The 25,357-nt window shown below is 41.9% G+C and overlaps 1 long non-coding RNA gene across 3 annotated transcripts in view; it reads right to left on the reverse strand.

Moving 5' to 3' along the window:
- Nucleotides 1-25,357, reverse strand: part of LOC136009107 (uncharacterized) — a 58,530-nt gene that overhangs the window by 17,677 nt on the left and 15,496 nt on the right. For 2 of the 3 annotated variants that reach the window (XR_010610334.1, XR_010610333.1), the window contains exon 3: nucleotides 14,071-14,128. This is a non-coding gene — a long non-coding RNA (uncharacterized LOC136009107). Of the gene's footprint in view, nucleotides 1-14,070; nucleotides 14,129-24,284; nucleotides 24,868-25,357 lie in introns of those variants that run through there. The other variant, XR_010610332.1, reaches the window with a different exon arrangement.

Genomic DNA, 25,357 nt, shown 5'->3' on the forward strand with positions numbered 1-25,357 from the left:
CTGCTGTCATCTGAAAAGGAAATGCTGGCACAGAAAATGAGATCTGGATTGATGAAATATCACCGAGATCTGAATCTTGCTATGAATACAGATTGATGGTTCCTGGGGGTACTGTTCCGCTCCTGACATACCTTCAAGCTTGACTTTAAATTGCCAAACCAATTTAATCTCAACATTTATCTTGGCCATGCCCTACACATATCATCATCTTGTCTTTTACACTGCTGCTTTCTCAAGGTATCATTTTATTGTCAGAACCTCTCTCACAGGGGCAGTATACCTACAACAGGGGCACTTGACTGCAACTGTGTCAGACTTTTGATGAAAACCCATTATATTATACCGATGCAGTAATATATAGGAGAGTGCATAATTTAGCAAGTGCATATTTTTCGCACAACCATTTTGATAAGTAAAAGGAAAAATATTCCTCGTTAAAAACTTTGGAAATGTTTCACGAATTTTCATTAAGACACTAGGGAGGCCTAGAGGGATGGGCCAGCAAATGAAAGGGGACAAATGAACTTTTGTTCAAATGAATTTTTGTCGACCGGATCCACCCCACAGGGAGGTCTGCTGCCTGCCTGGGGCTCGGATTAGAGATGTTAAAAATAAGCTCTCTGAACTGGTGCAGCCGTCTGACTACTACCCACTGCTGGTTTTTCAGGTTGGCAGTGACGAAATTATTACGAGGAACGTAAGGGCAATGAAGAGAGACTACAGGGCCCTGGGACGGCTGGTTAAAGGGTCTGGAGCGCAAGTGGTGTTTGCCTCCATACCTGTTGCAAGCGAGGGTGAAGGGATATATAAGAAGACTCTGCAGGTTAAAGTATGGCTACGTGACTGGTGCCAAAGGCAGGGGTTTGGGTTTTTCAGTCACGGGCTGCTGTATGGGACACCTGGTTTGCTGGTGACAGGCGGGATACACCAGTCCCAGAGAAAAAAAAGGGTTTTGGGGCAGGAGTTAGCAGGGCTTATTGACAGGGCTTTAAACTAGTTAGGAAGGGGGGAGGGGATTTAACTGGGCCTGTTGGGGACAAGCCCAAGAGGAACATGCTAGGGATTGAAGGGTGGCGGGCTAAGGAGGACTATCAATCTCTTGTTTCACTTGTGGGAAAGGATAGCTCTTTAGACCCTGTCCCGCAGGGGAAAAAGAGTACTAGGACTGGCTCCCTGAAATGCCTGTACACCAATGCACGCAGCATGGGGAATAAACAGGAGGAGTTAGAAGTCTGTGTGCGGGCTAAAGGTTATGATCTAGTGGCGATTACAGAGACATGGTGGGACAGTTCACATGACTGGAATGTGGTCGTGGATGGCTATGTCCTTTTTAGGAAAGATAGGTCAGCGAAGCGAGGTGGTGGAGTTGCTCTTTACGTGAGAGAGCAACTAGAATGTATTGAGTTCTGTCCGGGGTCGGATGAGGAGCAAGTGGAATGTCTGTGGGTACGAATCAAGGGGCTGACTGGCACGGGTGATACAGTTGTGGGGGTCTATTACAGACCTCCTGATCAGCACGAAGGAGTTGATGAGGCTTTCTACAGGCAACTGGAAGTAGCCTCGCGACTACATGCCTTAGTCGTCGTGGGGGACTTTAATTACCCCGATATTTGCTGGAAGACTCACACAGCCAGTCATTCACAGTCTAGGAGGTTCCTCGAGTGCATTGATGATAATTTCTTAATGCAAATGGTGGACGTACCAACTAGGGGAGCAGCGCTGCTAGATTTAGTACTCGCCAACAAGGAGGGTTTGGTCGAAGTGGTGACGGTCAATGGCAGCCTTGGCTGCAGTGACCATGAGATGGTGGAGTTTAGGATCCTGTGTGGGAGGAATAGAATACCTAGCAAAGCCACAGTTCTGGATTTCCGAAGGGCCAACTTTGGCCTCTTCAGTCAACTGCTAAGGGAAGTCTCATGGGAAAGTGTACTAGGCGGTAAAGGGGCTCAAGATAGTTGGTTAGCATTCAAGGACCGCTTCTTCCAAGCTCAGGATCGGAGCGTCCCAATGAGTAGGAAGTCAAGTAAGGGATCTAGGAGACCGGCGTGGTTAAACAAGGAGCTGCTGGGCAAACTCAAGTGGAAAAGGAGAATCTATGGATTATGGAAGGAGGGGCTGGCCGCTTGGGAGGAATATAGGACAGTTGTTAGAGGATGTAGGGAGGCAATTAGGACAGCTAAGGCCTCCTTGGAACTCAATCTTGCTAGTCGGGTTAAAGACAATAGAAAGGGCTTCTTCAAATACATAGCAAATAAAACTAAAACAAGAGGCAATATAGGCCCACTGCTGAACGAAGTGGGTACCCTGGAGACAGAGGATATAAAGAAGGCAGAGGTGCTGAATGCCTTCTTTGCCTCTGTCTTTACTCCTGCAGACTCTCCCCGAGGGCCCCGGATTTCTATAGCCCCAGAAGGAGTCAGGACAAAGGAGGAGTTTGCTTTGGTAGATGAGGATTGGGTTAGGGATCAGCTATGCAAACTGGACATCTGTAAATCGATGGGTCCGGATGGAATGCACCCACGGGTGCTGAGGGAGCTGGCGGAGGTCATTGCTAGGCCACTTTCCATCATCTTTGGTAAGTCGTGGGAAATGGGCGAGGTGCCTGAGGATTGGCGGATGGCAAAGGTCACACCAATCTATAAGAAGGGCAAGAAGGAGGACCCGGGTAATTATAGACCGGTCAGCCTTACCTCCATCCCTGGAAAGATGATGGAACAACTTATTCTTGACTCCATCACTAGGCATATCAAGGATGAGGGGGTCATTAAGAACAGCCAACATGGTTTTATGAGGGGGAAGTCATGTATGACCAACCTTATAGCCTTCTATGAGGAAGTGACTAGGTGGAGGGATGATGGTAGAGCGGTAGATGTAGTTTTTCTTGATTTCAGTAAGGCATTTGATACTGTCTCCCACAGCATCCTCATAGATAAGCTGAGGAAGTGTGGGCTTGACGATCAAGTAGTGAGGTGGATCGAGAACTGGTTGAAAGGAAGAAGGCAGAGAGTTGTGGTCAATGGCGCAGAATCTAGCTGGAGGTCTGTGACTAGTGGAGTTCCTCAGGGGTCGGTGCTGGGACCGGTGCTGTTTAATATTTTCATCAATGACCTGGATGAGGGAACTGAGTGCACCCTCAGCAAGTTTGCTGATGACACAAAACTGGGAGGAGTGGCTGACACACCAGAGGACTGTGCTGCCATTCAGCGAGACCTGGACAGGCTGGAGAGTTGGGCGGGGAGAAACTGGATGAAATTTAACAAGGGCAAGTGTAGAGTCTTGCATCTGGGGAAGAACAACCCCATGTACCAGTACAGGTTGGGGGGTGACCTGCTGGAAAGTAGTGAAGGGGAAAGGGACCTGGGGGTCCTGGTGGATAGGAGGATGACCATGAGCCAGCAATGTGCTCTTGTGGCCAAGAAGGCAAATGGCATCTTAGGGTGCATTAGAAAGGGAGTGGTTAGTAGGTCAAGAGAGGTTCTCCTCCCCCTCTACTCAGCCTTGGTGAGGCCGCATCTGGAATATTGCGTCCAGTTCTGGGCCCCTCTGTTCAAGAAGGACAGGGAATTGCTTGAAGGAGTCCAGCGCAGAGCCACAAAGATGATTAAGGGAGTGGAACATCTCCCTTATGAGGAGAGGCTGAGGGAGCTGGGTCTCTTTAGCTTGCAAAAGAGGAGACTGAGGGGTGACCTCATCAATGTTTACAAATATGTGAAGGGTAGGTGTCAGGATGATGGAGCTAGGCTTTTTTCAGTGATATCCAGTGATAGGACAAGGGGCAATGGGTGTAAACTGGAGCATAGGAAGTTCCACGTTAACATCAGGAAGAACTTCTTTACTGTAAGAGTGACAGAGCACTGGAACAGGCTGCCCAGGGGGGTTGTGGAGTCTCCTACACTGGAGATATTCAAGGCCCGCCTGGACAAGTTCCTGTGTGATGTACTGTAGGTTACCCTGCTCTTGCAGGGGGGTTGGACTAGATGATCTTTTTAGGTCCCTTCCAACCCTTGGGATTCTGTGATTCTGTGATTCTGTGATTCTGTGAACAGTCACATGAGAAAGAATCTCCAGTATCTTAAATTCCCCTTTACCCCTCTTACACCAGAAACATTTTGTGCACTTTAACTTAACTGGCACATTTTGTTTCTTCTCCACTGCTCCTTTATTCTACTCTTTTTTAGACCCTCAGAGCTACAGAAGAACACAGACCTCTGGCTGTATTTATATTGCAGGTTTAAGGGGTGGTCTTAAGCGAATATTTAGGCATGCTAAGCCCCTCAACTGCTACCTATCTGTTATTATTATCAGATGAGCTTGGACTGGAACTCAAGATTGAGATACAAGCTCAGAGTACTTACTGTCACACTAAGTTATAACCTGAAAAACCCTAATTGTGCTGTGCTCAACCCCACCATGACTCATTCTTGACTCAAAGCATGCTCTAGCCTTACCTACCACGTGCTTCTGATTATGTACGAAAGACCTACCTTTATATACAAGTATATAAAAAATTGTATGTGCACATCTATGCATGTGTGTACATTTATATATGTAAATGTGCATACATGTGGATGAATAATGCAGATAATAGGTCAGATACATAAAGACAACGTGCTCAGTAACATGTTTCGTCTTTGGCTGAGCTTATACTTCTCATAGGGAGAACATGCCTCTTTGGAAAAGGCTGCCTTGGAAACATAACAGCAAGAGGATCTTTCACCCCGTAGAAAAAAGGTAGACAGAAAATCCTACTTTTGGCTTACATGTTTTAAGCTTTAAAACTGTTACCCACTATAGTTCCTTATTTCCAGGAACATGAAAGCTTTAGATAACAGCGTTATTATTCTCTTGTAAAATGGACACACTTTACCATGAAGATCTAGTCAGACTTTTAGCTGTGGTTTCACCCTTCATTGCTCTTTGTTGCAATGTTTATTTGTGTAACAGATTGCAGTTAAAGCTGAGGTACTCAATGCCTTCGTTGTCTCAGTCTTCACCAACAAATTCTCTCCCAGGTCATTCTGCCTAAAGGTAAGATTCAGGGAAGAGACTGACAGAAGCGGAATAGGATCAAGTCAGTGATTGCTTGAGAAATCTTAACCTATGCAAGTCCATTGCACTTGATGAGTTGTATCTAGGGGTGCTAACAAAGCTGACCAATGTCACTGAGACACTCTCTCTCATCCTGGAAGGGTCATTTAATCAGGGAAGTCCCACAACGGATGAAGAAAAACAGATGTGGCACTCATCCTCAAAAAACGCAAGAGAAGCATGACTCAGGGAGCTACAGGCTGCTTTGCCTTACTTCAGTGCCCAAAAAATCATGGAGAAAGTCCTCCTGGTGCACATTTCTGCACAGATGAAGAAACAAAAAGGTAACTGGAAATTAATAACCAGCATGCATGCACCAAGGATGAATGATTGCAACCTGATTGCCTTCTACGACAAAATGACTAGATTAGTACATGAGAAGTGAGCGGTACCTTTCCACACAGTCTCTCACAGCATTCGTAAGACCTTAGTGTCTTAAGACATAGTGTTAGAACACTATGACTGGACTATCAAACAGGTAAAAACTGGTTCAAAATGGTATTGGTAAACAGTTTGCACTCCATTTGGCTGCTGGTTAAAAGCAGAGTACCACAGAGGCCTAAAGTAGTTTAATATCTTTATCAATTACCTGGAGGAGATGGAGGGCCCTCTAATCAAGCTTGTAGAGTATTCCAAACTGAGGTGTATGTTTAGAGGCAAGGTAGAAATTCAGAGAGGGCAAGAGAGGCTGGAGAAATGGGCCAACAGGAACTGCAGGGAAGTCAACAAGGATAAATGACATCTCTGGCAACTTCTAGGGGACTAACCCTGCAGCTGTACAGGCTGGGGAGTGGACGGCTATGGAGCAGCTCTGCTGCTGGTAGCAGATGAGAAACAACAGCCATAAATTGAAACAAGAGAGGTTCAGTTTGATGAAACTTCTTCCCTGTGAGGACAGTCAAGCAGTGGAACAGGCTACCTGGAGAGCTTACGCAGTCTCCAACCTTAGAGGTTCTGAAGACTTAAGTGGATAAAGCCCTAAGCAACCTGGTCTCAGGTTAGTGTTGGCCCTGTTTTGAGCTGGAAATTGAATTAGCGGCCTCCTCTGGTGACTTTCAACATAATGATAGCGTTATTGTGTGTTTGCTGCATGCACACGGCTGGGTAACTACCTCCACCCTTACGCACGTACACTTTGAGTCTTTCTGCCTAGAAACCACAAAAACACTGAGATACTGCGCACTCTCTTCAGACATCTATTGTCAAACATAATCCACTGACCTATATAGTGCCAGAATAAAGGCTGCCACTACTGAGCTGCCATCCCCCTTTTGTAAGATTCCGCCTTTGTGCAGTAAGAGGGTTATAAATTTTACACCTAAATTCAGTTGTCATTTTCCTAAGGAAATATCAAAGAACACTAAAGTCTTTAGAACTGACAAAGAATTCATGTTCAAATCAAAACAAGTTTAATGGAATTCTCTATTCTTAAGAGCGAGGGGAGAAGGAGTTTTTCCTGAATGCTCTATTTTCCTCCACACAGACTGTGTCAGTCATCTGCTTCATAAATAGAGTGAGTAGGAAAAAAAGAAGGCATTTTGCCAGGCAAAGATGACCCATGAATGCAGAACTATGATTAGTTCCATTTTAAGAAATTAACAGTAATGAGGTGGGGAAGATATTTTTATTAAACATTAATGGTACATTTACGTAGCTGTAACTCTTCCTACAGCCTTACACAACTCGAGGAGCCTACTCAGTTGCTTCCCTTCCCACTTCACTTGTGCGTGGCACTGCCACTCATCTTGGTGGCATTTAAAGAGAGTGTCTCCTGTCAGTGCAGCATTGTACTTCAGTTAATTTTTAAGTATGTGAGTGTAGGAGGTTTTGGCCTCAGAAATACACGTGTTTATCTGAGCTATCCAAACCTCTAAAGTGTGGGAGACTGGGCCAAAAAACTCCCTAAAGACTGCTGTTCTCACGAAATTGCTACAGTGAGCTGCAAAACAAACAAACAAAGAAGGACATACGAAAACCCAAAGTGCTTTCACAAATTGCAGGTCGGGAACAGTACGGTTTCAGGCTCCATTTTTCTGAAATGCCTTCTTGGAAAGAGTGGGAATGTAATTGACTTCCGGTCCATCTCTCACTGATAGGTAAAGCCACTGAGAAAGTAATGCCAAGAAAGCTACAGCAAAACATCATGCCTGCCAAAGTCCTGAAGCCTTTGCAATCAGGCTTTGAGCCAGGTCACAGCATTCAGAAAGCAACAGCAGCACTAAAAGATTGCCTCCCTGTGGCAACGGATCAGCTCTTTCTCAATGCTGAAATTACTCCAACTCACCATTGTCTCCAGCAGTCAGTCCCTCAGGGTTGCTGTCCCACTTAAGTGACATTTATAAAGGTAGTTTTTATAGCTGTACAATGAATTACTATTATGAGGATCCAAAGAGTAGTAATGGTAAATTGTTACTCTACTAAGGAGTAGTGGAAAAAAGATAAACGAGATTACAGCTGCACCCTGTCAGGAGATGTATCAGGTTTTTTTGGATTATGAGAAATCCTGTTCTACATTGGTTTAGGTTGGAATTGAAACGAGTGACCTGCAAGTGTGCCAGGATGCTATCCATACCGGATCAATTATGAGACCACCTGGCTGTCCTGGAAGTCCAGCAGGCACAGAGCCCTGCCAACAGGCTCCGGAGGTATGTGTGGATAACCTCATCCTCCCGGGGCCCAGGACAACAGATGCAGTGCCCGACTTCAGCAGTTAATGGATGATGCTGAGACAAGACCTAGCATTAGCATTTCCTACCACAGGAATGTTAGTTAAATGCCAGTTAATACATTTGTAAAGTCTACTCTGGAAATTCTTTAGAAGTCCCTTCCATGATACAAATTTCTGAGTTTTCTTTGAGTTCTACTGTTACCAGAAGCTCTTTACTGTGAGCGTGGTGAGGCACTGGCACAGGTTGTAAAGGCTCCATCCCTGGCAGTGTTCAAGGCCAGGTTGGATGGGGTTTGGATCAACCTCGCCTAGAGTGAGGTGTTCCTGCCCATGGCAGGGGTTGGAACTGGATGAGCTTTAAGGTCCCTTCCAACCCAAACCACTCCATAATTCTAGGGCACTATGGTATTAGAAGCAATAGGTTTACTACTGTAACAGAATTACTGAGGCTGACACGGTTTCAGTCCTAGGAATGAAAAAACCCAAAAGCTGAAATGTGGAGGACAGATACTGAAATATTTTAGGGGCCCTCTGCTCTGATCCATGTCTCTTAGGTGGTCAGAAGCATATTCCCTAATATATTTGTTCTGTGGTTCTGCATTTCTTTTCCAGGTAAAGTCTTGGGTGTCTTTTTTTTTCACTCTTCTCTTTATTTTTTTACACTTAATTCCTACATTTTCTGCCAACCTGACAGAATATTCCATAACTGATTCATCTCGAAATCATCACAAGTATTTAGAGTGCACCAAACTAGATGTCTGGGTAAGGGCAGGTCTGTGATAACAGCATTTGCTTGATACACATTTGCCAGTGTTAAGACCACGAAAGAATCAGTTCTTGTCCTGAGTTTGGTTCTAATCTTGGAAGCATCTAGATACACCAAGCTCTCTCCTGTCCCCAATTTATTCTGCTGCTGTAAGCACAGTCTAAGCTTCATTTATTATTATTTGGGTGTGAAATGCTCTTATTGTAAACTGAAGAGAACATGATTTATTATTCTGGATATGAAAGACATTCAGCATAACAAATATCTTGAACAGTTCATGCTTTTGGATACTTGCTTGGTAAAGAGTATTTCTAGTATAAGACACAGGGTGAAATGATAGAACAGGAAAAGTAACAGCCATGTTTTAAAAGCCTAACCAAATGAGGCAAGTTGACTTTGAATACATGTTTGCATTCACAGGCTGACTCAAAGGCTACATAGTTGATGAAAATTATTTCAAGGATCCATGGTGTAGGCCCTGATAAATTTCTAACTTTTCAATCTGCTGTGTGATCTGGTTAATTCTAGATCTAACATCACCATGAAATTGCTGGGTACATGGAAGGTTATTGTCAAGTACTAACACAAAATTTAACAGCACAAATCTGTCCTGAACAGTACGCAGTAACGTTGCCCTTCCTACATAGATCACTCCCTTGACTGCTGTTAATATTTTCACATTACCATGTCCTGGTTTCGCCTGGGATAGAGTTAAATTTCTTCTTAGAAGCTGGTACAGTGCTGTGGTTTGGCTTTAGTATGAAAGTAACGGTGACGACACACTGATGATTTAGTTGTTGCTAAGTAGTGCTTACTCTAAGACTTTTCAGTCTCATGCTCTGCCAGTGAGGAGGGGAACGAGAAGCCAGGAGGGAGCAGAGACAGGACCCCTGACCTGAACTAGCCAAAGGGGTATTCCGTACCACAGCGCATCATGCCCAGTACAGGAACTTGGGGGGGAGCTGCCCAGAAGCCATGGATTGGGAATGGGCTGGGCAACAGTCAGTGGGTGGTGAGCAATTGTATTGTGCCTAATCTGTGTTTCTTGGGTTTTATTCCTCTCTGATTCCCTTATTATTACTATTGTTATTATCATTATTACTATCGTCATCATCGTCATTGCTGCTGCTGGTGGTGTTGCTATTGTGACATTTAACGTTATTTAAATTATTAAACTGTTCTTATCTTGACCTACGGGTTTTACCTTTCCCAGGTTCTTCTCCCCATCCCACCAGGGGTGGCAGGGGAGGGGGAATGAGCAAGCACGTGCATGGTACTTAGTTGCCAGGTGGGGTTAAACCACAACATAACAAATGAAGACAATTTCAAGACAAAGCTCCTGGTCTCTCAGTCCTGATCCCACTGTCCAAAACCTTTGTTTTATCAAAGGGATAGTGCTCTCTCCGTGTTATTACTCTATACTGGTACTGCAAGAACAGCTATAAACTATCTAGCTCATTACTGGATAATGTTTCTGTTTGGCAGTGTGAGAAAGGTTCATATAGAAAGTCACCAGCTGATGCTAAGCAGTGTTCCTAATTTTGATGGGGATGGTGCACTAAAGCAACATTTGAGACTCTTGGTAATAGACTTTGAGGTCCATAATGGGTTGTTGGGCATTTTTCTAAGCCAGGCAGTTCTTAGCAGAGAAAGCTTTGTGGTTTTACTGCTTGCTTTGCTCACTGCATCGGACTAAGGCAGCCACAAGTACAGAGGTATAAATATCGTTAGCAGACTGTCACTAGCATATTGCTGACCTGGTGGATCTATATTACTGTAGTCAAATTTAGTATTTTCCAGGAAAGTCAGCAGCTGATGGAAGCTCTGAGTGTAATACACCACAGTGTGTATGCCCTTACTCCCTTCCTGTTATTCCTCAAAAAAATACATCTCCTTAAAATCCAAAGTGTAGTATACATTGATGAAAACTATGTTGTGTAATGATAGGGGACCAGGACCAGAAAGTCAAGACAGCTGGGTTTCCTTCTATAACCTGTCCATAGTTTGACTCTGTCACAATTCACTCACTTCCCTGTGGATCAGTCTTCCCCATTAAAATGTCTTAGGCCAAAATCTAGCAAGAAGGCACCAAGTAAATTAAGGGTCCTTGCAAACAACAGATAGTAACCCAAATCCCACTTAAATCATAGAATCACAGAATCATAGACTAGTTAGGGTTGGAAACAAGTTCACATCGATGTCCATCTGTCCCCCAGAAGGCTGGAAAGATGTAGGCAAGAAGCTCAGAAAACACCAAATGATTCATTAAGACAAGATGCTCACATCATCTTAAATCTGGTTTCAGCCTAGTTACTTTCAGCACCTGTTCATGAGATGGTTGCTTCAAACTGTCCTTGCCACCAGCTCAGTTACTCTATGCGTCCTCTACATTTACAAGTCAGTTCTCAAAAGAAAGCATTCAACAGGAACAACTAAGGTAACTTGAATAAGATCAATAGATTCGGGTTCTTCCCATCTTCATGTAACACACACTGCAGAGGGGAAAGTAAGGTTCTGTTTATGCAGGCAGAATGTGGGTTTGCCCTCAGAAATGAAGAGCGCTTTCTCCTCCACTGCGACTTAAACACACACACACTTTGCATGGAATAAAAGCAGCTCAAGAAATGAGGCTGAGGTTTTGAATATCACTAGAACTACCTATTCATGATAGCAATCATAATGCTTGCTACCTTAAGGTGACAGAATGAATAAGGCTAGACTGTATCTGAGTAATGCAACTTATTAAGATCGGCACTGTTCTACACATGTGGGATTTTGCATTAGCGCTTATCTGGCTTATATTAAAAAAAGGCTAGACTAAAATACTTGAATGAGTAGATCAGATTTTGCATTCTGACACTACTTTGTTAAAGCCCCTCCTGCCTTCTGGGAGGCACTGCTAAAATGAGTAAAATTTAAAGAAATACAATAAAATGCATTAAAGAAAGCATACCAGTCATGAAGTCCATAATCCTTCATCACTGGAAACATCAAATCTCTCCCACTTTAAACAGACAAACTCTATCTTGGACAAAAATGTTAGCCAATGAGAGAGACGGTTCTTCAAAAAGCCAGGAATATATCTGCAGAGATGTGAGGATTGTTCTTTGCCTACACGAGCTCCAGGGTTTAATAAAAGAGAAAAGATTAGTTGCCTTGGGAACTACGCTGCCTCCTTTGCTCCTCACAGTACTGACTTTTTCTCTTTTTCTTTTCTAATAACTTGTTGCCTCTTCTACATACACTTACAGGAACACAGCCACACACAAACGGACTCTCTACTACCATTTCCACACATTCTGCATGCACACATCAATCATCTGTAGTGGGGAAAAGTTGATGCCTGACAGGAATAAAGCAGCACAGTGCAAAGGGTGGAGACTCACCTGCATGACTAAGCATGCAGTCTTGTATCTTGTACATACAGAGAACTGGCAAACCTTTTAATGACCTGGTTTCACTTGGAAGCTGGAGACAGGCAGTGCTTGTGAGAAGATTTTTATACCACTGTAGTTGATAGTGTAAGGGCTTCTACTGCTGAATTTGTGTAAACCATGCCAAATTAGTTTAAAATATCATTAGTTTAAAGCATGAAGTTTTAGCATTAACATGTTTTACTTTGCTGTGAAATCACCTAGGGAGTAGTCACTCATATGCACAAGTAAGGAGGCTTAAGATGCTGGTATCTGTTTTCACTTACCCTCTTCTCATCTGAGGAGCTAGCAACACTAACATTATGACCGGGTTTAGTATGCTTCAGCTTGTCTAACATGGCCATAGACTGGAATAGAATAGATAGGAAGGAAAGAATAAACTTGGGAAGGAATCCAATATTTGATTTTATGACACACTGTGTGACATTAAAGCAAGTCCTACAACCTTAGACTCTAATAGTCCCTCTTCCCTTCCACTCCAAGCCATGGCTGCTTGTTAAAAACACAAAGGTAATGCAAGAACACTGAAATTGCCAGCAAGACTTATTTCTGTATATTCTAAATGTACACATGAAGAAATGGTTTGGTCTTGACAGCTTGGCCCCTTGCACTCTTCTGTTCAGGTAAGTCCAAAACCAGAGTCCTTTCTTCCTTGCAGGAATCAAGTTTCACACTTGCGGTGGATGGTTACCTCCCAAAGTATAGGTGTTTTACAAGAAGATGTAGTCTTTATGCAATTAAAGCACTCATGCAGATTCAGGAAAGCACAGATTCTATGTGCTTTAAGTGCACATTTCCATACTTAGCAAGCAAAGCCTTCAGGGCTCCCATTGGAACATCTCTGTCTTCTCTGTGGGCTAAGAGAGAAGGAAACTTGGCCAGGGTGCAATCCAGTGCAGACACCTTACTCAATGTATTCTAACCTTCTAGTGGAATGTGCCCCTGCCCATGGTAGGGGTTGGAACTACATGACCTCTAAGGTCCCTTCCAACCTAAAGCATTCTGTGATACTATGAAAGGGCAGTACCCCATGTTTACTAGGCTCAAAGCACAGTTCAGGCATACCACTACATACATGTCATGACTCATCATGTTCATGAGGCAGGAAATGAAAGAGTAGTATTCATAATTACCATACAACATAGCTCAAATGAAACTCAGCGCTGTATTGAATAAATATATACAAACCTCATATATATACGTGGTCTGTTCATGCAGTACCTAAAATTGAGGTATTTTTAAAAGTAAAACAAAATACTATATAAGGCAACACTCAGTGACACAGACTCCTGCACTTCCCTCCAGTCTTCACATTCATGCTTAGTAACCCGAAGAGAGAAGACAGGAGAAAGAACAATAAACATGCTTCTGACAGGCAATACAAGTAGCAAAGGTTCAAGTTATTGTATCTTCCTGGCCTCACCACATGTCACTTAAATCTTACACCTTAGCACCTGCTAATACAATTCTAGAACTCCAGAAAACTCTTGAGCATGGTTCTGGCAGCTTGCTTGAGGTGGGTTGGACCAGATGACCTCAAGGAGTCCTTTCCAATCTCAACCCTTCTGTGATTTGATCATACGTGACTTTTTAGCACAGTGCTGAATTGTGCATGGTGCTGTTATACGAAAGGCAAAGAACACTGACAAAACTTCTGAGTTCAAGGTCCTCCCCACTGAGGTCAACAATAACACTGTCATTACTTCAATAGAGCAGTCCAGAGCTCAATTCACCCAGAGCTAAATTCAATCTTACACTACAGAAATCTAGCGATTTTCCCAAAATAGTAAGAAACAATTCTAGTATTTCACAAAGTATCAGAGGAACTGAATTCTCTTTGGAAAAGACTGGCCACAGGACTGGCAAAACACCAACCCAATTTCATGGCATTTTTAACATTTTCATCTACCACTGCCATTGACCAGAAATGCCAACAATGTCCCACTAGAGGCTGATATTGTAGCATCTCAGTTATGAAGTATTAAAGGAAGATTTTTCAGACTACATTTTCTGAACCAGAAAATCCAGTCAGTTCAGATATACATAATCAATTAGGCCAAGAAAAGCATCAAGCCCCATTAGTAAACATGCATTAAGGAAACACATGTACATACAGTTTGTGACGGGCACTGATGAAACTGTCAGTCTAACACCGATGGGATCTGGTGCAGTCTGTAAAGGAGGAAAATAAAACATAATGTTTAAGTGCTCTGTAAGGAACACATTTAATTTCTGGTAGTGCCCGTTGATGAAACACGAAGTCCTGCAAAATCTATTTCATGAATGCAACTTTTTAGGATGTATCAAAGTAATATTTTTAATTGGCCTAAACATATTCCTATCTTTTTATTATTTACATAATGGAAGCACACATATTAATCTCTCTAGCCCATACGACAATGGCACTGTCAGTGTGATATTTAACTTCTGTTATAGAACATGGAAGCAAAAAAAGAACACATTATACTGTATTTCATGACATTGTGCAAAATCAATGTTGTAAATCCATTCACAATCTCATAATCATTTACAGTCAAGAGCTACACAGCACCTCTGCTAGTTAGCTATTTGCTTTAGTGACAGATTTCTCTAGATGATCCAAGTCTCATTGATGCTGCACTGTAATGGAAATCTACTGCACACTTGGGATGATTTTCTGTATTATAAGGGATAAAAAGCATTTCCACTCTCCAAGAAACACTGATTTAGTGTCAAATTCAAAACATTCACCTGAAAATGTATACAAATTTTAGAGAGAAATGACGAGGAGGTAGAAAAGACAGCAGACTTAAGAAGAACATTTGAGCACAGTATTTACTAACCGCCTTTTCCAGAGAGTTCTGTTTCTATTTTACTCTGCTCGTGTTACAACATTCTCAGTGTTCTCTGAGTACAAGAATAGAACGATGAAATTATACAGAATACTCAGTTCATTACAGTTGAGTGCACTACCGTAAGCTTATCAAATGAATACTGGTGGGTTTACTGCTTGTTCCTGAATAGACTTAATTTTAGTAAGTTTCTTATTAAAAATTCATGTTTAATGGAAACAAAAGAAAAGGCTATGTTAGCTGTATGTGTATATTACCTAATGCTGGTCAGGTACTATCATGTTCTTTTCCTTGATCTAATGAACTAATGCAAGCAGCCAGTGTTTATGATCAGATGTTGGGGTTTGTATTTCTTCATTGAGTGGGTGGCAATAAGAAGACTGGAGAATGTAATGAAATTTTTATATATTTTGCTTTTAATATTCAAGGAAAGAGAGGAGGTGAAGGAACCAGAACAGAGGCATTGAACTACCAAGCAGATAAAAAGCCATAAAAGGAAAGAAAGACAGCCAATTTTCATTTTACTTCTCATTTGAACTGGTTTAGCCAGCATGAAATTCGATGCATAAAATTGCTGACTCCTAATTTCATTGGATAAAAAATAAACCCTCTGAAAGTTTGCCCATATACATTGGACGTGGAAATTAAGCTGGCCCATTGCTTATGCTTGAAACAATGAGCAAAGCCTTTCTTCCACACACTGCTGCTTGTTATGCATCCTCTTGTGCTGAGCTGTCAAAAGGAACTGCGACAGTTTACGCAACACACTATGCCTTTAAGTATATCTCTTCTTCATGAGATCTGGCTATTTTCTGATGCAATTCCTTAGGCCAGGTTCTATCCCTTCTTAAACAGCCACAAATATCAAGCATTCCTGTTACTGCCATCATTTTGTAACACTACAATTATTCACCTTATCAATGAAAAATCAACTCCTGGATATTAAAAATAGAAAAAAAATGTTATTTTCAGTTCAGCTTTAAAAGAATAGCTGCTTGCAATTAAAAAGCATTACTACAGTCATCCTTGTGTTCACTGCAAGCCAGATTTTCTATGTCCCTTAGGCACCCCTACCATGGAAAACACAACACGCAAAAATGCACACGCCAGTTCTTCCTTCTACACTGCCCTAAAAAGTACATGTCCTCAGAGCTGGGAAGCAGTAGTCAAGGCTGTGACACCATCTGATCCTGTGAAGATCACAAGGGTCAAGTCATGCGAGGAGTATATCCTGAAATAAAACCAGGATTTTGTGACAGCTCAGGAAATGGGTATCAGCCTTCAAAGAAACTTCTTTCGTTTAAAACAGAAGGGTCTACTTCTGCAAGAAACAAACACTCTACTGTTTGTGCACAACAATAGAAGTTTAGCAGCACCTGAGTGCAACCTAAAGACAATTAACTTCAGTAGCCAACACAGCAGGAAAAGTAAATTGATACTGTTACAAACTGCTCCCTGTCCCCACAAGAGGATGAAATTGTATTTCTTGCCCTGATTTCAAGGCTGTTTTTCATCCTACTACAGTCTCATAACAGAAGCGCTTGCTTAGAATGGCCTTACCTTCTTGCTTGTTTTTCTTAGTGTCCTTTTACTTAATCAACATATTCACACATAAACATTCCCATAAGGTACCCACTATTCACAGCCACTCATCTCTAGCAGTGTCACAGTCACAGATTTGCAAGAAGTTTCCCAAAAAGGGAACAACGTTAAGACAAAAAAAAAATACTGCAAAACTAGCTGCTATTATTAGCAATGCCTTTTTACCTATATAAAGATGCATCTTTAAAGTCTTCCCATCACATTTAACAAAGCAGCACGGTTTTGGATAGGCAGCATGAAATTTGCAGTGTGCTTACAGTTGTGCTGCTTAGCCTTTGTGTAGCTTCTGAGCAGTTTGTTAGTTAATCAATAGAGCATCACTGCCATCGTATCTGAGATCTTCAGAAACCCAGCTCAGACTTGGAATTTAGAACTCAGAAGATGGTGGGTTTCTTATTATACAGGTGAAAAGTAGAGGTGTGATAATCTAAGAATCAGACATTAAAGGAATCCCGAGAGGGAAGTAACGGATATAAGCATTTTCCCTCAGAAAAGCCAGGATTTTCATTTGGAATCCAGACTCATTCCCACCGCTGTAGTTTTCTTCATCACTGTTATTTGGTTTTTTCTTTACCTTTTTCTTGCTTTACTTTTCTGTTTTGTTTTTTTTTTTTTTTTTTTGTTTTTGTGAGAAGCAGCAGAATGCATTCGCTATCTGCACTGTTTTCTTCTGATAAATGGATGTGGAAAGATAGTCATCACTGTTTGGTTATTTAAACTACAGCAACACCCTCTTTTTGCAACAAAACAATGTAAGCAACGCACTGACTTTCATGTTCCACCCTCTAATGAGCATTTGAGGCTAAAACTGTAAATAAATTATGGACTTCTTATCTCCAGAACAGACACTAATCAATTAATCATTGGGTTTTGGCTGTTGTAAGTGCTCCACAGAAATTGTTTCTATGAGATATTTATCACTTGCCAATCAACACACCCCACGGGGTTAGAAATAATTGTTGTCCTATTTGTAGCAAACCAGATAATGCAGTTCAACTTTAGCAATAAAACCAAGTTAACATTCAGCAAGGCTTTTGGGCTGCTCATTTCCGAGTTGGAACTTCCACAGGCTGGAGGTTTGCAGTACACTAAGTTAATAAATAGGCGACAATAACTAAAATATAATAATAAAAATAATTAAAAATAGAATAATAAAGGTGTTTTGGGTCAAATTCAGCCCTGGAAGGACTATACTAAAGGGCATGGAATTTTGCTAGGAAGATTACTGAACTATTGTACTTGAATATTGGAAGCGTAGTGCTGATTTGACACAGCGACATTCTGCTACACGTTTCTGCTCCAACAGAAAACTTTTTACAGTGGTGGTGAAATCTTTTTCTCCAGGGAAGAAGTTTCCCTACTTCTCAACACTGCAACTAATGGTTTAACCCACCTGTATCATATAGCGCTTTCTGTCTATTCAGAGAGCACTTTTACAGTTCCAAATTCAGTACTTCAAATGGGAAAGAAATATTGACTCTTTCCAAACCAGCAACTGCACTTAGTCATGGACCTTGCTGCAACCTGTGGAGGAAAACACAGTGGAGCAGGTATCCACAGTGGAGCAGGTATCCACACTGTAGCTAACATGGGACTTCACACCGGAGCAGATGGATTACTTCCTGGAAGGAAACCTACAGTGGAGCAGGTTTATCCTGAAGGAGTCCATGCAGAGGACCCACACTGGAGCATGGGAAAAGTGTGAGGAGGAAGGATTAGCAGAGAGTAACTCTTACAGACTGACTCAAACTCCCATTAACCGCCCCCTGTGGCATTCAGGAGTTGGAGGAGGTAGAGGAGTCAGGAATGAAGGAGAGAGTTGAGATGGAAATGAGGGACATGGGGGATGGTGTTTTCATTTTTTGTCTTTGTTCTTTTCCATCCAACTCTATTTTAACTGTCAATAAATTAGTTTTGCCCCAAATCAAGGCTGTTTTGCCTGTGATGGTAATTGTTAAGTGATGTCCCTGCATTTATCTCGGCTCACACTCCCTTTTATCTTATTTCATCTCCCTGTCCTGGTGAGAAGGAGAGTGAGAGAGCAGGCAGGTAGATGTCTGGTAGCCAGTCAAGGTCAGACCACTAGGACAGTTTACACAGCCTTTGCTACAGATGGATTTCTCCACTGAGTTAGGACCCCAATTACCAAAGAGATACAGCCAGCACATCAGACCTTACTCGCAGGATGCCGAGTCTGCTTTCCTGTCGTACAGCAAGAGGGCTGCAAGGCTTCCCCACAACACCTTAAAGAAATGTGGTGGAAACAAATGCATTACAAAAACGTGCACCCAGAGTGAAAGAAGGAAGTTCTCAGACAGGCTACATGCCTCGCTGGGCTGAACAGCAGAGACTCCTTTTCTTGTATTTCTGCTTAGGGATATATCCTGTTACAGTGAGTGCTACAAAACAGGTGGCATCATCTTTGATGAGACGGAACGTTACACTTGAAGGTTAAACCAGGGATTCTCTTTCCAAGTCACACATTAACAAAATTCCAACCCTATGTGCCTCAAAAATTAACAGGAACTTTACTTTCCAGGGAGCACGGGGTCAGACTTGAATGTTTTAGACCTCTGTACAGCTACCCATGAAGGAACATCTTCCAATGACTTGTGTGATTTTTTTCTGTGACTAGAAGAGACAACAATCTATCTTGCCTCCTACTCAGTGTATGCCCTGTTTTGCCTGTGCTATCTTCTGCAAGCCATTTAGCATACCCTACATCTCGTACAGGAGGTTACTCAGTCTAGCAGCTACTTCAGTCTTTTTTTCTTCATGTTTCCTCTTTAATTTTGGCAGCACCATAAGAGCGCAATGTAGGCTGAAACAGCTGAAAAAAGCACAGTAGTTGCTCCAAGAACTTCCAATCTGCAATTGAAATGACTCTTTATTTCTTCCCACATGCCTGTTAAACACTTCTAAAGCTATCTGTAGTTCTAGAAAAGCTGACCTTCCAAAAGCATACCAGAAGCAGACAAAAACCAGGCGCTTCCTTCACACCCCTGCGCATCAGCCTTCCAGAAAATCAGGTTTCAAAGTCCTTACCAAGCCTAGAGTATAAATCTTCATCATGAAAAGTCAGAATAAAAGAGCTTCTTCACCCCTGCTCCCCCCCCCCCCCCGCCTATCAGTTTCGTCAGATAAAAGAATCCCAAAATGGTTGAGTCTGGAAGCAACCTCTGGAGATCATCCAGACCAATGCTGCTGCTCAAGGCAGAGTCAATCAGAAAAGGTGGCTCTGGATCTTATCCAGGGTTTTGAGTGTCTCCAAGAATGGAATCTCCGGTCTCCCTGAGCAACCATTTCAGTGTTTGATCACTGCCACAGTAAAAAACGTGCTTCTTACACTTAAATGGAGTTCTATATATTTCAGCTTGCACCCACTGTCTCTTGCCCTTTCACTGGACACCACTGGTAAGAATCCAGCTTCATTTTTCCTTACTCCCTCCCGTCAGATATTTAAGCACTTAAGCATATTGCTGAGATTCCCCTTTATTCTTCTCTTCTCCAAGCTAAATAGTCCCTGCTCTCCAGCCCCTGTTGATGTATCAGATACTAACTCCTCCATCATCTCTGTGACCCTTTGGTGGATCCACTCCAATACATCCATGCCTCATACAGGCAGACTCACAACTGGACTCAGCTTTCCAGATGCAATCTCACCAGTTTTATAGGGAAATGTCTCTATCCTCCCCTCAACAACCTTAACTCCTTTCCCACCTGCAGCTCATGTAAATGAATACACTTCTAGAGAAGTCAACGGAGTTACAGCAGCTTAGAATGGCTGAAAAGCTGTCTCAAAATGTCATGATTCTGTGATATATTCTCAAGCCATTCCCTTTCTAGTCACCTTGTGGTTGCTTACAGCTTCAGTATATGCTAGAATATTTGAAGACACATTTCTTTCACTACGAGTTTCAAACGACCTTTTAATGAAGGACTGAACTGATTTTAAAACCCAATTATGTTGTTAATTAAACTTCTATTTTCTCCTCTTTTCACCACCAGCTTCATATTTTCATATTCTTGTTTTCTGGTACAGTCCCTGAAGTTTTTGCTTTCCTGGGCATTCTCACAGTTACCTTTACAACCGCTTCTGAAATACCACCTCCAGCATTAACTTTATTAGATTCTTCTTGAAGCGGCAGTGGGTCAGTTTCAGCAGCACCATTCTGATCTCCTCAGCCAGCATCCTCAGGGCAGACTTATTTTAGTTTTCAAAGTTAATAAAGTAGTAGCAGTAATCTGCCTTCCAGTGAAATGTTCCGACTGACTGGAGCATTTTGCCAATAATTTATTTTTCCCTGCGCTAATCTCTGCAAATGGTAAGTCTGCTTAACTGCAGTCCTTCCTGCCCACAGACTGCCCTTCAATACCTCTGCTCCATCATTAATGCTTTTACAGCCCATAGTTTTCATCAATATATCTCAGCCTATGGATTGCCCCCTGGACTGTTGGTGTCAGCATCAGTGTAAAGGAGGAAATCCAGCAGTTTAAGTTTTAGCAAAACCAGACTTCCAATGGACAGGGATTTCCACTGAGCATTTTGTGGCTTGCTGCATAATTACACAAGTTCAGTATAATGCTGTCTGTTATTAAAGTTATACGCTGACATCCATGTGCCTGACATGTCTGGGTAATAGCAGCAGCTACGTTTTAGACAAAATCTGGTATTTATTGCTTTTGGAAATAGATATTCCCATGGGGGTAAGATTTGGTTTCTTGCATTTTTGAGTCTCTGGCCTAAGTGGTACTACAGTGTTTCTTTTCTCCAGTAGTAAGCACTGAATCCCGAACAAGGGACACGGTATTCCCTCTGATGCAAACAAAGGCACAAAGAACTTTTCTCAAGGAGCTGAATGGTGCTGCTGTTCTACTGCACAGAGCCCAGCTCAAGAGTAAAGGTGATCCCTCTAAATCAGAGGGATCCCTCTCAATCCAGAGGGATCAGGAAGGCAGTTAAAATCTAGAAACACTCTAAGCATCATCCTACATTCTGGTGCTCTCACTCACTTTAAGCAGTATCAGAAAGACCACTTGCATATGGAGATGCTAACATGGAACTGGCATATAGAACCTGTTCTTAAAGAGGTAGAAAGAAGAAAGATTGTTTTAAGAGTGATGCCGTAAGTGAAAGGTTCTATGTGGAGGAAACTCTCAGTCCATGGCCTGCTGGTCAAGATTTCCAGCTGCAATAAATATCACTGACAGTCAGCAAAAGGCATGAAAAGCTTTCTTTTCAAAGGTTTTGGGCACTCCTTTTTCCCCACGGACTTCACCAGGGAGCTGTCAGTCCTCAAAACTCGGGAAAAAAATCAAGCTCATTACTTTTCCAAACAGCCATTACTTTAGGTGTTTTAAGCATTAGAAACAGGGAGCCTGGAAGGAAAGGGGAGAGCTAACCTACAAAATAGGCTTATGAATAAACTGGCGAGTGTAGCATCCATAATCACAACACGATTGGGAAAAAAAAAATCAAACAATAAGGTCCGGGCAGGAAAAAAAATAGTGTCATTTGTTTAAAACATCCAAAACTGCAACTTTATTGTTCAGATGCCTGACAGTTAAAGATTTCCTTCTTCCCTTCTGTTTCCAACAGACATTTTAACCTTTGCCAAAACTGCTACTTATGCATTAAATGTTATAGACGGAAGTAATTTTTCACTATATTCTGCAGAACATTTTTAGGGGCGTAATTTCTCAGACTTAAGTACCAATCCCTTTTGAACTACAGATTCCCAATCAGCTAGCCTTTGTAATATTCGGACCACTTTGATCCATGCTTAATTCATCAACATTCATATTTACACAGGAAATACTGTTAACACTCCCTGTTTGATCTTTGTTACAGTATGTCCACTTTGTTTCCCTCAGCCTTTGCCCTCAGTACAGAGCGAAGAAACATTGAAGCAATTTCACGGTAGAGCACAAAGCAAGAAAGGCAAGCACTGAGATGGCATCAGATGTTTAGTTTGTGCACTTGCAGCTTTGCTATACAAAAGCATAAATTAGAGCAGAAAGACATGCAGGAGGAATCGCAATGGTTCCGATTGTGTTGTACATACCATAACTAAGTAGTCAGCAGGGAAAAAGCGTTAATACCTTGACCGAAGGATAAAAAGTGTTATAAAACCAATTATGTTGAAACATGGGCCAATCTTCTCATCTGGAGAGAAAGGCTTTCAAAGGCACCATGTTTAAAGAGTAAACGGAGCCTTACTTTTAATCAAAACAGTGGAGAGGTAAACAATCAAAGGCCAAATCTGAACAAGGACTTAGGTCATATTTACAAGGCAGCTATAAAAACATGACTGCCAACACCACTCAAGTAGGCAGCTTAAATTTACTTGAGTTTGTTTACAGTACATATCGGTAGTTTACTGCAATCACTTTTCAAACCCATCAGTTGCTTTCAATTGCTCTGCAGGGTAGATACACCTAGGCTGGCTTTACACTACCCACCTGAGGTGCTCTAGCAGCACAACAGATGTCTGATTTCCCCATGTACTATAAAACCTGCCTGGTTTTCTGAGGTTTCAGCAAGTCAGAACCCACTTTGTTTTATGACAACTAATGATCCAAGCTGCAGCTGGGCACCTGTTCAAGGTGGGAGCTGTGGATTTATGTCCTCTTGAGCAGAAGAGGAAACAGAGGAGCCTGGAAGCTCTCAAGGCTGAGTGCTCAGGATCAGAGTTCTGAATGTGGGTGGGATACAAGGCTTAGGGAACTGAATCCTAGTGCAAATTTCAGGTCACAAACCAACAGCATTTTTAGGGAGTAGCCAGTTAAAATTTGTCTTAGTTTGCATAATAAAGAAGAGGCTGAAATCTTGGAAGGAGTTCACATGTTAGACGAGGTGAGTGCATGAATCAGCAAATACACTTTGACTTCAAATATTCATGTACAGTTGATATCCCATATATTAAACATAGTTGTAAAGTCAAGCTCTGACAATGAAGGGTTAGGTGGGTATACACCTTCTGCTGCAGATGCAATGCTATATAAGCTATCCTGTACTGTATTTTGAAAGGCATGCTTCTACTCAGAAACATAGGTGAATATTGGACAGATTTCAGGGGTAAAAAGGACACATTTGAGGAGTTTGCTCTGTAGTGTTTTTTCTGCAGTGAAAGACTTGATATCTGACATTCATCTGCCTCCTGCCAAGCTGAAACAGGAAGCAAGCAAGGTAAAAAAGCTCTGCATTACGTTGAAATAATCCTTAATTTTAGCACTGAAGAGTGGTAAATTTGCATCATGTTTGCTTCTGCTGTTCAAACACACAATATGCTCTATAAAGACTGTGATAACTTTCAGGTGACTCTGTAGAAAGATAAACCTATTAGAGGAATAAACACATAGCCCTGTTTGTCTAATACACAAAACCCACATAAAAATGCTGCTAAAGTCCACTTCAGATACCTACTTACTTTATTGAATCTGGTTATGACTCCTAATGCCCTTTTGAATTTACCACCCTTAACTTCAGAGATTTTTCAAACAGCCGGGACGTAAACCAAAGACCTACTACTCTGTGATGAGCAGAAGCAATAGAGGCAAAATGAACTCTTCTCTTTCTTATCCAAAACAAGGTTGGACAGGGCTTGGAGCAATCTGCTCTAGTGGAAGGTGTCCCTGCCCGTGGCAGGGGGTTGGAACTGGATGAGCTTTAAGGTCCCTTCTGACCTAAACCATTCTAAGATTCCGGTGGTCTAAAATGCAATGCAATGCAAATAAGCTACGTGTTACCTATATTCAATGAGCAGCAATGAAAAACAACTCACATATGACCAGTTATGCTTCCCAAACACTTACTCAGCATCTTTCAGCACTCTATCTCAGGACACTGAGAATTCACAAACACTTTTAAATGATAAACTAAAAACTTTGCTTCGTGCTTTATTTTACTTAGCCGGAGTATTTAATGGATGATGATCTTCAAAATACACATTTTATTTAAATATCAGTTCAGACACAGCACAGCAATATTTTGCTATGAGTCCCAAGTTAAAAGAACATGGTCAAGGGGAACAAAAAGCCATTTCACCAAAGCCAGATGTGGAGAAGCCACAGCCAAGTTCCCGTAGTCTTGACAGATGTTTCAGAAAAACAAGGTATTCAAACGTTTTAAGACCTGGTTTTAAGCATTTTCCATCAAGTCCCTCATTTCTTCCTCAGGAAAATCAGAAATATCCTTCAAATTAAAACAGAAATTCTAACACTGTTATCCGACCCCAGAAATTTTGTTGTTGCTTTATTATATCTGTGTTGCTTTACTTTACCAGTTGTTTCCAAAGCTCCCAGAAGAGGCAGAGTCCCTGTTTCAGGCACCCAAAAAAACCCCAAACCAACACTTCAGAAAGACTATGACTTTGTGGAAGGATTTCAGCTCTGGCTCATGAGGTTTCTGCTGCGGGGGTCCCTCCCCCACTTCCCCTTAACATCTTATTCATGATGCCAGCGTGAGCCACCAAGCTCCTAAGAAGAAAACAGAAAACTTAATGTAAAATAATAGACAGACCCTCGAACATTAGATTTTGCTACTAATACAAGGGTAATAAGGATGGAAATAAGTAACATTATATACAACAGCCAGAAGGAAGGACTAACTCAAATTTAGAGTTATGCCATCAACATCCAAAGTAAAAATTAATACAGTTAAGAAATTAAGAAATACCAAACCAGTATCTGTCCAGAATTAAGAGGTTAGCTAATTACGAGCTAATTGTTTTGCCTGTTCACATGATACTAAGATTTCTGCGTTTCTACTGAAGCCAGGAGCACAACTCCAGGATTCCGGACATCCTTGCGACATTAAGCTCTTTGAAAAGTAGCACTGAAACTTGTTCTAACATTTCATTCCTTAGATTTATTTCCTTTTAAATTCAAAGTACACCCATACACTATTCCCCTCTTCCACACTACTAGTACATGCCATACCTTGGGTTTTTAAAAATGCATTATACAA

Source organism: Lathamus discolor, chromosome 2, assembly GCF_037157495.1.
Source record: "Lathamus discolor isolate bLatDis1 chromosome 2, bLatDis1.hap1, whole genome shotgun sequence".
NCBI lineage: Eukaryota > Metazoa > Chordata > Aves > Psittaciformes > Psittacidae > Lathamus > Lathamus discolor.